This window comes from Helicoverpa zea, chromosome 25 (genome assembly GCF_022581195.2).
Source record: "Helicoverpa zea isolate HzStark_Cry1AcR chromosome 25, ilHelZeax1.1, whole genome shotgun sequence".
Lineage (NCBI taxonomy): Eukaryota > Metazoa > Arthropoda > Insecta > Lepidoptera > Noctuidae > Helicoverpa > Helicoverpa zea.
The window spans coordinates 96,224-109,967 of NC_061476.1; the positions used below are offsets into that span (position 1 = coordinate 96,224).

At 39.9% G+C, this 13,744-nt stretch overlaps 1 protein-coding gene across 1 annotated transcript in view; it reads left to right on the top strand.

Moving 5' to 3' along the window:
• Window positions 1-13,744, top strand: part of LOC124642552 — a 227,667-nt gene that overhangs the window by 48,661 nt on the left and 165,262 nt on the right. The gene's annotated exons all lie outside the window — the stretch shown is intronic.

Consider the following 13,744-nt stretch of genomic DNA (forward strand, 5'->3'; position numbering starts at 1 on the left):
TTTGCTTGTCGGTTGCCATGGCGACCGCGGCGGAATGCTGAGGCTTCGTTAATTAATATTTGTTTAGTATACAATTGTTATGAAACGTTACCGATCCACAGCTCGTTAGTCGCGGGACTTAAGAGATTGTTCTCCTACCGAGTTGCGATCGCGTTCCCAAAATATATTCCGCTTCCTCTGTGAACGTCAATAACAAGAGAAATCTTCGCTTGAAGAAAGGTGAAACAAAAAATTGTTCTATCGAAATCAGAAATAACTAAAGAAGTCCCCTATTGGAGCCGAATTGCAAAATACATAAGATACCTGAGCAGTAGCCTGGCTGCTGGCTGCACATTGGTAAAGTCTAAAGATTACAGACTTCGTCAGTCGCAGTATTTAGTGACGTCATTGATCGCGAAGCAATATCAAAAATCGATCCATATCACCCTCCTCTTGAAATTTCCTTACGCCTTAAAGTTAATCACAGCTTAAAAACAGAACCTAAAATTAGATTAAACTTCAGAAAAGCCAACTACGCTGCTATCAAATCTGAACTAGAAAATACCGACTGGCATGCGTTACTCTCAGATACAGACGACTCCAATATAATGTTGGAACGGTTCTATGCGGTACTTTATCAAATCATCGAGCGGTTTGTCCCATCGACTTTAGTGAAAAATAATGCGCGACCTCCATGGTACACAAAAGGGCTAGAGAAGTTACTGCGTGAAAAAAATAACTTAAGAAGAAGGTATGGTACGTACAAAAACCCTATGGACAAGATATCTCTTCGTTGGGTTAGTAAGCGCTGTGATAAACTGGCAAAAGAATGTTATAACTCCTACATAAATAACATAGAACAGAAAATTACAACAAATCCCAAGTTCTTCTGGTCTTTTATTAAGGCTAAGCGGGGTGCTGCTAATGCCTATCCAGCCTCAATGTCAAATGGCGTCAGTGAAACTTGTAATGGTAATGAGATGTGCAATATGTTCGGGACCTACTTTTCCTCTGTGTACAGTCCAGCTACCCATGCCTCCAATGTAGTTCAATCCTCGCCTTTCTTTGAAAGCCTTATCTGCAACTCTGACAGCTTTTACTTGATACAAATCCCAAAGAATAAAATAGCCAAATATCTCAAAAGCTTAGACATATCCAAAGGCTCGGGCAGCGATGAAATTCCTCCTAACTTTATTGCAATTTGTGCTGACCAACTAGCAACCCCCCTATGTTTGATTTTTAACAAATCTCTCAGCGTTGGTATTTTCCCCCAGCAATGGAAGCTGGCCAAGGTGGTCCCGATTCATAAGTCAGGCGAGGACAATTTGGTTGAGAACTATCGCCCAATATCTATTCTCTCGACATTTGCCAAGGTTTTTGAAGCAATGGTATGCCCTGACATACAAAACTACTTTAGGAAATATCTGTCAGACCATCAGCATGGCTTTACTGCAGCTAGATCCACCTGCAGTAATCTAGTGGCTTTCGTTGAGATTATTGCTGCCTCACTAGATTTGAACCAGCAAGTCGACGCGATATACACGGACTTCAGCAAAGCTTTTGACAAAGTTTCCCACGAAGTGCTTATTCAAAAACTCGCTGCATACGGCTTTGCTGGTTCACTTCTTAAGTGGCTCCACTCTTACCTTGTGGACAGATCCTTTTATGTCGTGGCCAATGGCTTTAAATCTGACACCATGCCCATAACCTCCGGCGTTCCGCAGGGCCCTGTATTATTTATCGTCTTCGTAAACGACCTCCCATATTGCTTCTCTAACTCCACTCCATTCTTATTCGCCGATGATTTGAAAATAGCTCGCGTTATAGATTCTCCAGACGATTCAAAATTACTTCAGGATGACTTGAATAGACTCTTAAAGTGGTGCAAGGATAATAGAATGCAACTTAATGTGGAAAAATTTTCCCAAATTACGTTTACTCGCAAGGCTAACTTCATCGACTTTAATTATAGTATGGACAGTATGTACCTTGGCAAAGTTGATGTGATCAGAGATCTGGGAGTTCTTTTGGATAATAAATTAACTTTTATTCCTCACATGGACAACATTGTTAAAAAAGCTTCAAAGACACTCGGTTTTGTGTTACGTAACGCCAAATGTTTTCGCAAACCTAAAACTAAGATCTATCTTTTTAACTGTCTCGTTCGCACAGTGTTGGAATACTGCGCGGTTGTATGGCGTCCCCATTATGCAACACATAGTCTTAGGTTAGAGAGGATCCAGAAAAGATTTCTGTACCATCTTACCTATTCTGTGGGATCAAGCAGAAAAATACGGAGTTATGCAAAACGTCTGGAACAATTTAACATGATCTCACTTGAAAAACGAAGAGACAATATAGATTTAATATTCCTGTTTAAAATACTCCAGAGTAAAATAGACTGCCCTGATTTATTAAGTAAGTTTAACTTTAACATACCCCACAACTATCCGCGTCGCCCTATAAAATTATTACGTCCGCCATTCCGCAAAACTGTATCAGGATCCAACTCTCCCATCCCCAGAATTTGCAGGCTTCTCAATAGTTGCAATGAATCAATTGATATTTTTTCCACAACACTTCAGAAATTCAAGCGCCAAGTCCAAAAAAACATACCACATTGTTAAACTTTTCCTACCCACTTTTGTTGTAATTGTAGCGTTATTTCTGCACTAAGTATATTGTAGCTTTATGTTGTTATTTTTTTTCCTTTTTGCATGCTGTGTCGATCGCACTATGTTGCACACTATGCTTGTATTTTTATTACTAGTATCATAGGAACAAACAGTGTAACAATTGTAGATAGGCCAATAAATAAATAAATAAATAAATATAAGATGCTAGAAAATGCTGCGAGTGCGGGCGGGTGCGTTGAGATCGCAATTAATTTAATTAATCGAGCTAAAGTAATGAGATTGTTTACATTGTTGTCGAGTAAAAGTGAAAGCATCGCTGCTTTACAGTGGACACTTTTACTTTATTTATTCTGTTACAAATTGATATTAGAGACAACACGAAACTGATTAACATCTGGTAAAAATGGATGAAGTGTGTGAAAGTCGACATGGCTCTAGCCAACGAACGTTAACGCAGTAAGAACGTTACTTGTGAGAGAACGGCAAACAGAAGAATATGTAAGAAGAAAGCATACTGCACCGACCACAAATAAAAATTGGGATAAGGGCAGGAGGATGATGATATGAATCGCAGCGTTAATCACAACAATTATAACTGGTTCAAACTGTTGATGAATATTTTCGATTACTACGTAAGTTACAAGTTCACTCGTCTGGAATGATTTAATTTTGCAAACATGCTCCGATTGGCTGTTGTATTTAGGTTAGTAAATAATATTTATTGTATTTACTTGAAGCATGTTTTGAGGAAAATACCTGAAGTTTATTTTCAAATATTAAACTATTTTGGTACAGGAGAATAGACTAGAGTGGGTGAAATTAAAAATTCACTTTCCTTCACTAGCTTGGCTCTTATTCGAATTTCTTATTTAGTATCCTCCGTATTAGATTACTACTCATGTTGCGCACAAAGAAACTACTCATACGCTTGCGAGGCGCATCATATTTACTAATGATTTTATTAAAAACCTATTAGTATGATTGATATGTTTTGACTGTTTACGTAATTGTGTAGATTACTAAAAAAAGAAAAACACAATTTTAATTAATATTTATATATTTTTATTACAAAATCTTTAATCAAATAAATCTTAGAAACAATTTTTAGGAACTTAGGCAATTTAACAGTGTTCTCATTAAAAATAAAAAATACAAATTTAAAGTATACAATTCTCTTGGAAAATAGTAAATTATGAAATAATCAACCAAAAAAACTAACAATGTAACAAAAAAAAATATTTTAGATGCATCCGATACATACATGAACTTGATGTATAGATGTTTGGCACTTGGCGCACGTCATTTTGGACATCCTCTTCTTTTTAGATGTACAATAAGAGCAATATCTTCTTTTTTTTTTGGCGATGGTGGACCCTCATTTCCTCCAGAACAGTCATCGGAAGGTTTTTTTAGGATGACATCAATTATATCCCAGATATTGCGCTTCAACGTAGGTGCTTCTAGTCATTTTTGCATCCATTCAGTAGTCAACTACGTGCTAAGTTTTTTCGTAAATTGTCTTCGACTTAGGGGTTTTTCATTTTTTGTTGATATGTTATGACAATATATAACATACTAGTATAACATATGAATTTACAAAAGATATGTAGAATAACTAATAATGAACAAAAAAACACTAACAAAATAATTTGATTAATAGCGTAAAACTTACATACAAACTACTCATACGTCTTTGGAGCGCCAAGGGTAGTAATATCAAAAAAACTATTACACTTACCGTAACACAACCACCGTCCTGCGACACGTGCTGGTATGGACTGAGATGTCCTGGAACGTGAATGCCGTACGCGCAAAGGATAAAAGGAGAAAGCAAAATACCAAAAAACGCGGGCGCCTCTGCGACGTAGAGTAGTAATCTAGGGTTAAATAAAATTAATAAGGGTATTAAAGTAGTTCGAAAAATCTCAAATTAACAAGTGCAATTTCAAGCAACATTCACGTTAATAAAATATTTTACAAGAGTACATGTACATGAGTGAAACAGACATTACCATTTTATGTTATTTAATAAAAGCTTTCCATAATCATAAACTAACAATGATGGACTGAATATAAATATCACAACAGTTCATTTAATAAAAACATTTTAGTATTACTGCATCAGTCGTATTGGAAAAGTATTAATCTTCTATATTTGTATTGTAGTTATAATAATAAAGCCTGAGATAACCGTTTTTGTTAAAAATAATCCACTTTCATAAGGTTCTCGTCATGCGGAACGGCGACATCGACTATCATCGCGCGGCGCGCTGATCGATCTATCACCACAATATCAGGCTTATTGGCTACAATAGTCCTGTCAGTGATGATAGATCGATCCCAGTACAACGTGATATGGTCCTTTTCGAGAACTGGGTCGGGCGCATACCTGTAGTACGGTACCTCAAGGTCTACAAGGTTGTATTGCAGAGCAAGCTGCTGGTGGATAATCTTGGCCACTTGGTTATGTCTGTGCAAATATTCACCATTAGCCAAACGAGAACAACCAGATATAATATGTCTGATAGACTCACCCGGATGGTGACATGCCCGACATATGTCAACCGTCCCGTCTTTCACGATATATCTCCGGTAGTTATTCGTAAGGATAACTTCGTCCATAATTGCACATACAAACCCTTCGGTTTCTCCAAACAAGTCACCGAAGCGTAGCCAAGATACGGACGCATTGAAGTCTACATCGGGGCCATGAAGAGCCCCGAAGAAGCGTCCGTGTAGCTGTTTGCTCTGCCATACCTCCTTGCGATCATGGGTAGTTAGTACCACAGGTCTGCGCCAGTTCTCATTTGCCAACGATAGCGGGGTGAGTCCTTTGTCCACTGCTACCATATCACGATGCATACCCACGTCGCTTTTGAGAAGATATTCTCTGAGACTGCACACCTCACGGTTGTGGAGCGTCTTTGCATTTAAAAAGCCTCGGCCTCCACATTTCCGTGGGATGTACAGTCTCATCACCGACGATCGTGGGTGATGCATTCGTTCTGCGGTCAGCAGTGTGCGGACTCTCCTATCCAAGGCATCCAATTCAGTTTGAGTCCATTTGAGTATGCCGAAGGAGTACATCAGGACTGGCATGACCCAACCATTATAGGCGCGAACCTTGTTGCCGCCTGATAAGGAACTTTTTAGGACCTTATTCAGGCGGCCAAAGAAACGCTCCCGCAATGACTGTTTCATGACAGCCACATTGATGCCTAACCCCTCCGCCATACCCAAGTATTTATATGTATCGTTTGCGGAGAGTGATCTCAGGTTTATGGAATCTGAGAGTTGTACTCCCTCAGATTCCACAATTCCCCCTCGCTTTACATGCATGACTGCACATTTGTCCACACCGAACTCCATCCTGATGCAACTACTGAAATTTTCAGTGATCTTCAGTAGCTTCATCAGCTGCAGTTCTGTAGTGGCAAACAGTTTCAGATCATCCATATAAAGCAAATGGGATATAACCTGACCCCCTCTCCGCAAAGGATAGCCCAGCCCCGAACCCTCTAGCAATGTGCTCAAAGGGTTCAAGGCCAGGCAAAACCAAAGTGGACTCAAACTGTCACCCTGGAATATTCCCCGCTCGATCTTAATAGGATCGCCGGTCCCTTCAATTTGTCTACATCCTGGATAGTGAAGAACCGTTCTCCATTGCTCCATACATGACGCAAGAAAGGCGCGTAGAGTTGTATTTATTTTATACAACTCCAGTACCCTCTTAAGCCATGCATGGGGGACCGAGTCGTAGGCCTTCTTATAGTCTATCCAACATGTCGACAAATTCTTTCGGGATCGTCGAACCTGTTGGCTGATGACCATATCAGTGAGGAGCAGCTCCTTAGTAGCACGGGACCCCTTCTTACATCCATTTTGAGAAACTGACATAATTGAATATTTTTCAATATGTTGGTTTATTTTTAATCTCAAAATAGATGTAAGAAGTTTATAGACCGTCGGTAAACAAGTGATCGGTCTATAATTTTTGGGTTCCGCGGTACTGCCTGATTTATGGAGCAGATGGGTAACTCCTGTTGTTAGAAACTGTGGGAGCGACCCGGCTTCTAAGGATGACTGAAACTGTGATGCTAAACAGGGGTGTGAACTTTGCAGCCACTTTAACCAGAAATTGTGCAGTCCATCCGGTCCTGGTGATTTCCAGTTTTGCATCGGACGAACTGCACAGGCTACGTCGGAGGAGGTAATATTGACCTCCTCCATTTCTGGTATTTGTTCACACTTCCGTTCAACATCACGTGTCCAGTCACCCTCCTCGTGAAATACGGGCGTCGACCAGAGGTTGCGCCAAAACGTGTTTGTGGCACCATCATCCGGCCGGCTCCCGTCCATCACGTATTGCTCAGGTCGCTCCCAAGTTCTATATACCCATCTTTGATCACTCTGGAACATACGATTCTGGGTGTAACGTTCTACCCGTCGTTTATACCTTCGAATACGGCTAGCCCATGCACAGACTTTTTGCTTCAGGAAGTCGATGCGCTCCGCGATACGCGGCATATATTCATGAGGACTGAGTCCAGTCCCCATGAATGCACGTCTCACAAAGCGCATCACCCGTGGTCGGGTATTACCCTCCCTGAAGCAATATAGTTTGCCGATGAGTACTCTGGCCCCCTCGATACGACGCTCAATCCTGCACTGCCAAGCTGGTACCGCTGATTTTGGTCGCGTAGCTCTGTTACTGTCAGGGAATTTGACATTAGCTACACGACATGCCGCAACAGCCGCGCAATACATAATTGAGTGTGTATCAAGGAGGTCTTCGCTGTTTTCAAAATATTTTTCCAACAGCGAATCCAGAGCACACACCAACGCCCTATTCTGTCTGTGCATAGGCAATCGAGGTAGTCGCGGTCGGTTTTCGACGGGTGAGTACCTAAATTCCTGAATCGCATCCTCCAGAGCACTCCTCACACGTTCGTTGCACTGAGTACTTACCGTTACAACCCTATTGTCCTCATCCCGTTCAACGAGATTGGACCGCGGCGTGACTCCGCCTGAAGGTGGCGGTGGCACCGCGGCCTGTGACGAGGTGGTGACCATAGGGCTGCTCAGCATCTCTAAGCGCAGCCGATCAAGTGCGGCGTCGTCCAGTCTGTGATTGCGCTGGATAACCCGCACCTGATCCGACAGTCGTTGGGCCGATACGTTGACGGCTGGCTCAAGCACCTGGAACAGAGACAGCATCCTATCACGGTACGCAGTGAGGTTAGTTCCTCCCTCTGTGGACCCGTAGTATGCGCGCATGACGTTCTCATTCATTTTCTGAGTCCATCTCATGCGCTGCACACAACCACCGGTAGCGGGGACCCTGCTAGGGACCTGATGGTCCCCCGATCCCAAGCCCGTCGGTGGCCGGCGTCTCCCCTGCCGACGTACAGGTGGTGGCGACGTCGGCGGAGAGAAGTACTCGTCGCTCGAGCTCGACGCAGCTGCAGCCGCCGGTATCACTGGTGGTCCGGGGTCCGGCGGCGGCGAGGCGGAGCTGAGCGACGATCCCGGAGGTGGTAGTCGTGCGCGTAGGCGGGCCGCTCTCGTCAACATTATTAGTTTTCTCTCACATAGCCGATGCACATTGCTGATTTTTTAAAGAGTTTCTTGTCGTCTTTCTCGTTTCTCATTTTAGTCGTGTTACTATTTTCCTTTTTTTTTTTGGGTATTTCAATACATTATGTATAAAATATATATGTAAATTATTAATTTTTATTGAAAAGATTTGGAGAGCAAAAAAATGTGACAGTGACGTTGACGTTGCGTTTTATTATTATTCATGAGAAACAAATAAAGTATCTCGACTTAGCGCACGAGGTTGTCGCCATGTGGAGTGTCGACACGGCTGTTGTTGTGCCGATTGTCGTTACGGCCAATGGTTTAATAGCCAAGAGCCTCGACGAACACCTCAGGAGGCTCTCGTTGGGCGGCTGGATCAAGGGACTGATTCAGAAGGCAGTACTCCTTGATACGGCACGTATTGTGAGGAGGTTTCTGTCTCTGGGACCCTAACCACCGGTACCTTGGACCCTGTGCCCGATATCGGTGGCAACCTATTTTTTATATTTTTAAATGTTTTTTATTTTTATATTTAATATTTAAAAATGTAAATTATATGCTGGAAAATAAATAAATACCAAAATCCACTTTCATAAAATGATTTAGAAAGTAGACCGATTCAATATTATTTTCATAAAATTAGCTTTTTATCCTTTTATTAGAATGGTTGAACGATTTTGTAAGAGCCTTCGAATAAAATAAGCTTATAATAACACAGACTAACTATTGCTCTGCAACTGGGATTTGACGAACTATTTTCACGTGAACTGTTAATACTACATATATTGCTAGAAGCCAATCACAACATCAACAGAGACAATGCTAAGCGGATCTCACACTAACTCCCAGTGGGCGAACTATTGAGCAGCCGGCGTCTGTCAACAATTAGTTGAACAACTTGTGCTAAGAAAAACACAATTCCCTGTGGCACGTGTGAGTGACAGCCGAGCTTGGACTCGCAGACAAGGCAAACACCCCGCGAACAGCTCGCGAGGCCTGCGGGAGTCGCACGGACAAAGTTTGGAGGTCCCGTGGGCCTCGCGAAGTTCCCGCAATTTGTCACCGTCGGCTAGTGGGTCCTGCTGACTCCTGCTGAGTATATGTCATAAGTTGTGAGTAGTTGTGGGTGGGGCGTCAATCACGCTCGTTGTAGTGAACGCTGTGTGAGTGGAGATCCTTGTTTTAGTTTTTGTCATTATTGATAAGTTTCGCACAACTTTCAAATCACGGTTTCTTCATGCCTAGATGTCGATACGAAATTATATTTAAGTTTAATCTATAGAAGTATTATATCTAGGACTTAGTTTAATAATTTTTCAGTAATGGAAGAATGGAGAGGTAGATTAGAAGTTAATTAAGTAATTTTTTTATGTCTCTCTGAAGTAAGCTCTAGATATTTTTTATATTCAGTGTGTGACCAATGGAAATGTCATGAACAAAGATATAACTTAAAATAGTGGAAAACATTGATACTAATTAAATTAATTATTTTTATCTGTAAAGTAATAATATTTTGATGAATGCTACTTAAATAGGATATTTTATATTTAATTGCCAGCGTTGATGTAATTATACAACGTAAAGGCTTCAAATAATTATTCTAGAGATTTTAATTAAAACAAAAAATCTCATTAAGCCAGTCGAATACTTTTCACTTAGCAAAGACAGATTTTGGACATTAAAATATTCGTGGCATTAAGTTTTAAGTCAATTTGTCTGAACATTCAGCGGAATGGCTGTAAAACATCACTTTACATTTTCTAGCAGCCAAATTGAAAATAATTATCTAAGTGGTCCGGAGTAAATTAATAAATTAACCCCATCCCCTAAGATCTCAGTCACTTTCTCTAAGATAATGATATCTGCCATAATAGCGCCCATTATCATCATAATGGCACAACCCTTGTAACCGTTACGCCGTAGGCTGCTACGCGGCTACGACGCTACGACGCTACGGCGCTACGCGGCTACGGCGTAGTCGGTTGGTGTTGGGAACATTAACAACAATGTTGGACTAAATGATGTTGTATAGAAGTGAATGATATTGGTTTGAGAATATTTGAGAGATGTTATTTAAGTTAATTTATTATTGTAATTGTAAGAACTTGAGCTCGGCAGTCTCGTTGAGCGAGTTTGTCTCGCGATAGTTTCTGTTTCACAATTAAATTGGTTAAAGACGTGAGTTGTAGCGAGCTCTCTGTTTCGTACATTAGCGATGTAATCAAATATTCATTGCACTTAAATTTCAAATCGTTATGATTCAAACAGAATTAAAAATGAAGTCTACTGTGTTTGTGAACATTATTTGATAACATATTTGAATTGAACATGACAAATATATTTGTGTTTGAAAGCTTTATGAACTTTTTAGCTATATGTATGTATAATGCAATTAAAAATAAATAAAATGCTTTTAATGGTAGCTGATTAAAATATAAAACATGTCTTTGACGTAATAAATTACATGTTTTTGAATGTACGCTCTGAGTATCATAGAATAATAGAAACTATATGGTAGTAAGCAGTAGTTGTTCAATTTATTACTATGTAATTGTTTAGGCTGAATGTTTATTATGTTCAAACAGACAGATAGACTGTACCTTACATCTTTTTAACGTTGACGCGTAACAAACAAAAACCAGATATTTTAATAGTCAACAGTATAATGACATAAACCTCGACAATTACAGTTAATCTCCTTTAACCGATGACTTATTAATTGCTTCATGCAGTTAAATATATTTCTCTGAACATGCCGAATTAAATCAATTGCAATAAAATCAGATTCAACATTAAAATTATATGAATCATGTAGCATCAGAGTCTTGTTGATTTTAAATAATATAATTAATTTACGTGCCAACATTATAGTATTTTAATTTTTTCGATTTACCTCATAAATCTGGCCTGCTCTTGACGTATTGTCCACTGAGCCGAGAGAGTCTAAAAAATAAGGTTAGTTAGAATAGGACCAGTCGCAAAGGTACCAATACTCACAGCCATTACATTCCACAAGTGTTTATTTGCTAACAGTACTGACTTCGATACACACATACAAACAATAACAGTGTATAGTTACATAGTAGTTGTGCATGTGTGTGTAGTTGCCATGGAGGCAGTAAAGATGAGCGGAGATGCCATAATTAAGATAGGTCAGGCGCCATCTTGTAGGTCAAGTAACGTGCGATGGGCGTGATCAGTTACTGGAACTAACGAAAAGTTCCGGTTCTCTTGTTAAATCAACACGAAACTATCAAAGACTAATCTTTATTCATTGGTGATTTTGTTTAAATAAAAATAATCTGGTTCTACAGAAGATATTTGAAGGCGGAGTAAGCAGCGTTCCTGATCCCCGAACACCTGCATGTTGTCACGCTACTTTATTAGGAGATTCTGTATTATGACATCTCCGCTAGTGATTTCGTTCTCCATGGTAGGTGCTGGGTGCGTGTCGCGGAGATCCGGCGTCTGTCAGACCGCGCTCACGCTAGCACAATACCGCGGGTGCGCTCGCCTGTCGCGACAATATTGTTAGCTGTATTGACATGATTGCTCTGCTTATTTATGTACCGTCTGTGGTCAGTTTAGACAGAAAACGTCAAATAGTTTTGCCAATACATATCAATTTGTCGACTTGTTATAAGATATTGTAGTTTCACGATGGTTTCGTGTTGAGATTCCAAATCTTTGTAGTTCTTTTTATTTGATCCCTATTCGACTTCATTACAAATAGGTAGTATAAATCCAGATTTTTTAGTTAGTTACGAAAGGTTTCTGGAGCTTACTACGGATCAGGCGCTGCATGAAAGTTTTAATCTCTCAATTGGCTGAACTTGCACAAATAGTTTATGACACGAGAGAGAGATAGAGCTTCCTTCAGTTAACGTCACTAAGATAACACAACTTTATAAACGGGTTAATAGAAAACAATTTCGGACAAAGTTTATCTTTTAATCCCGGCGGAAGTATTACAAGTTTAAAGTTGGTTGACATAACAAGCTTAACTGTTAAGTATCTTGAGATACTTGGATGCTGAGCACTCGCCCTCGGGACCAGGTGGACTCAACTATGTTATTTACGATCGTCTGTAAACTTCACTAGTTTAGGCACTACTTTCCAGAAACATTTGTGATTTAATGTCCGTTAGAAACTGCTCTATAGCTATGACTGAATGTTGAATAAACGATACGTTTTCAATATATAAATATTTATTTTCATACCTCAAAAGCTAACCAATTGGTGAATGTCAGCTCAAACACACAACTAATGAAGCAACAAATAAAACATTTGAATTTCATGCGAGCGTTACAAACACAAATATACAAAAAAAAAAAACAATTGTACTTCACAGCGAGTTATATTTTATTCATTCGAAATGTAAAAGTGACAAAAGTAGCGACCGCCGAACTATGGGCACAAAGCGGGGCTGTGTCCACACAGAGCGCAAACAGTCCGACACAATGCCATTGTTGGACTGAAGGCGTCTGACGGTCTGACAGACATACATCTCATCTGCGGAGGGTTGCTTCTGGCCCTTTTGACCGCGACTTGTGTACACTGAAGGGTTAACGTGTCAATCACTGTGTGCTCGCACAGAATAGTTTCTTTTTTAATTTACTTTCTTGTAAATGGGTTTAGTTTGTGGGTTGTTTGCGGGTGGCTGTGATCATATACCTATGTAGTATTGTATGTATCTAGTTGGTATCGATAGTAAAAGCATACGAAAACCAATGTTTAACTCGTAGATTTCTTTTACATAGGTACCAGACTTTCGATATTTTATCTATATTGAAGTGAACAAAGCGCTAAATATTATCGAATTGACAATTGATTAAACAAATCGTGTGACTTGACGTGTGTCAGTAAACATTGCGATTGGTGGCGAATATCATAAATTCGCATTTAAAAGCGTCTCTATTTGTTCGCTTCAATCTATTTTTGTTTTGATGAAGCTCATTTTGTTCGAAATAAAATATGGAGTTCATAAAATTTCCTGCAGTATTTTTATACAAAACTGCATTTGTGATAGATTAAACACATGTATATTGTATAAATATAGAATGCTCCCGCAGTGGTTCCCGGCGGTTCTGTTTGACAGCTGGAAGGTTCGTGTTCGCTATTTGTGTTTTACTATTCATATGTATTTTCATATTTTCTAGAACACTCGGGAACAATGAATTCAGCTCTGTTTCTAAACCTATATGAATTTGCTGGAACTACAAATATCATGTTCATGGTAAATGAAATATTGACTATATCGGTTTATTTGGTGGTTTATATTTTGTTATATTTGCCCGTTTTACTATAACATAACTTGTGATTCTCAGATTTGTTGTTATTCGTAGATAAACAATGTGAAAACAAACTTAAAACCATGTTCAGTACACAGTTAATTTCTGAAAATATGAGAGCAATTTGTGCGCCATGTAACCCGACACGAGTGACGTCACGCTACACAATGCGGGTAACCCGAGCGCGGCCGGGGGGCGCACTTAGTGCAGCTACTTACTAACACATTACAGTGTTCTGACCGCGTGTGCGTCATGTGA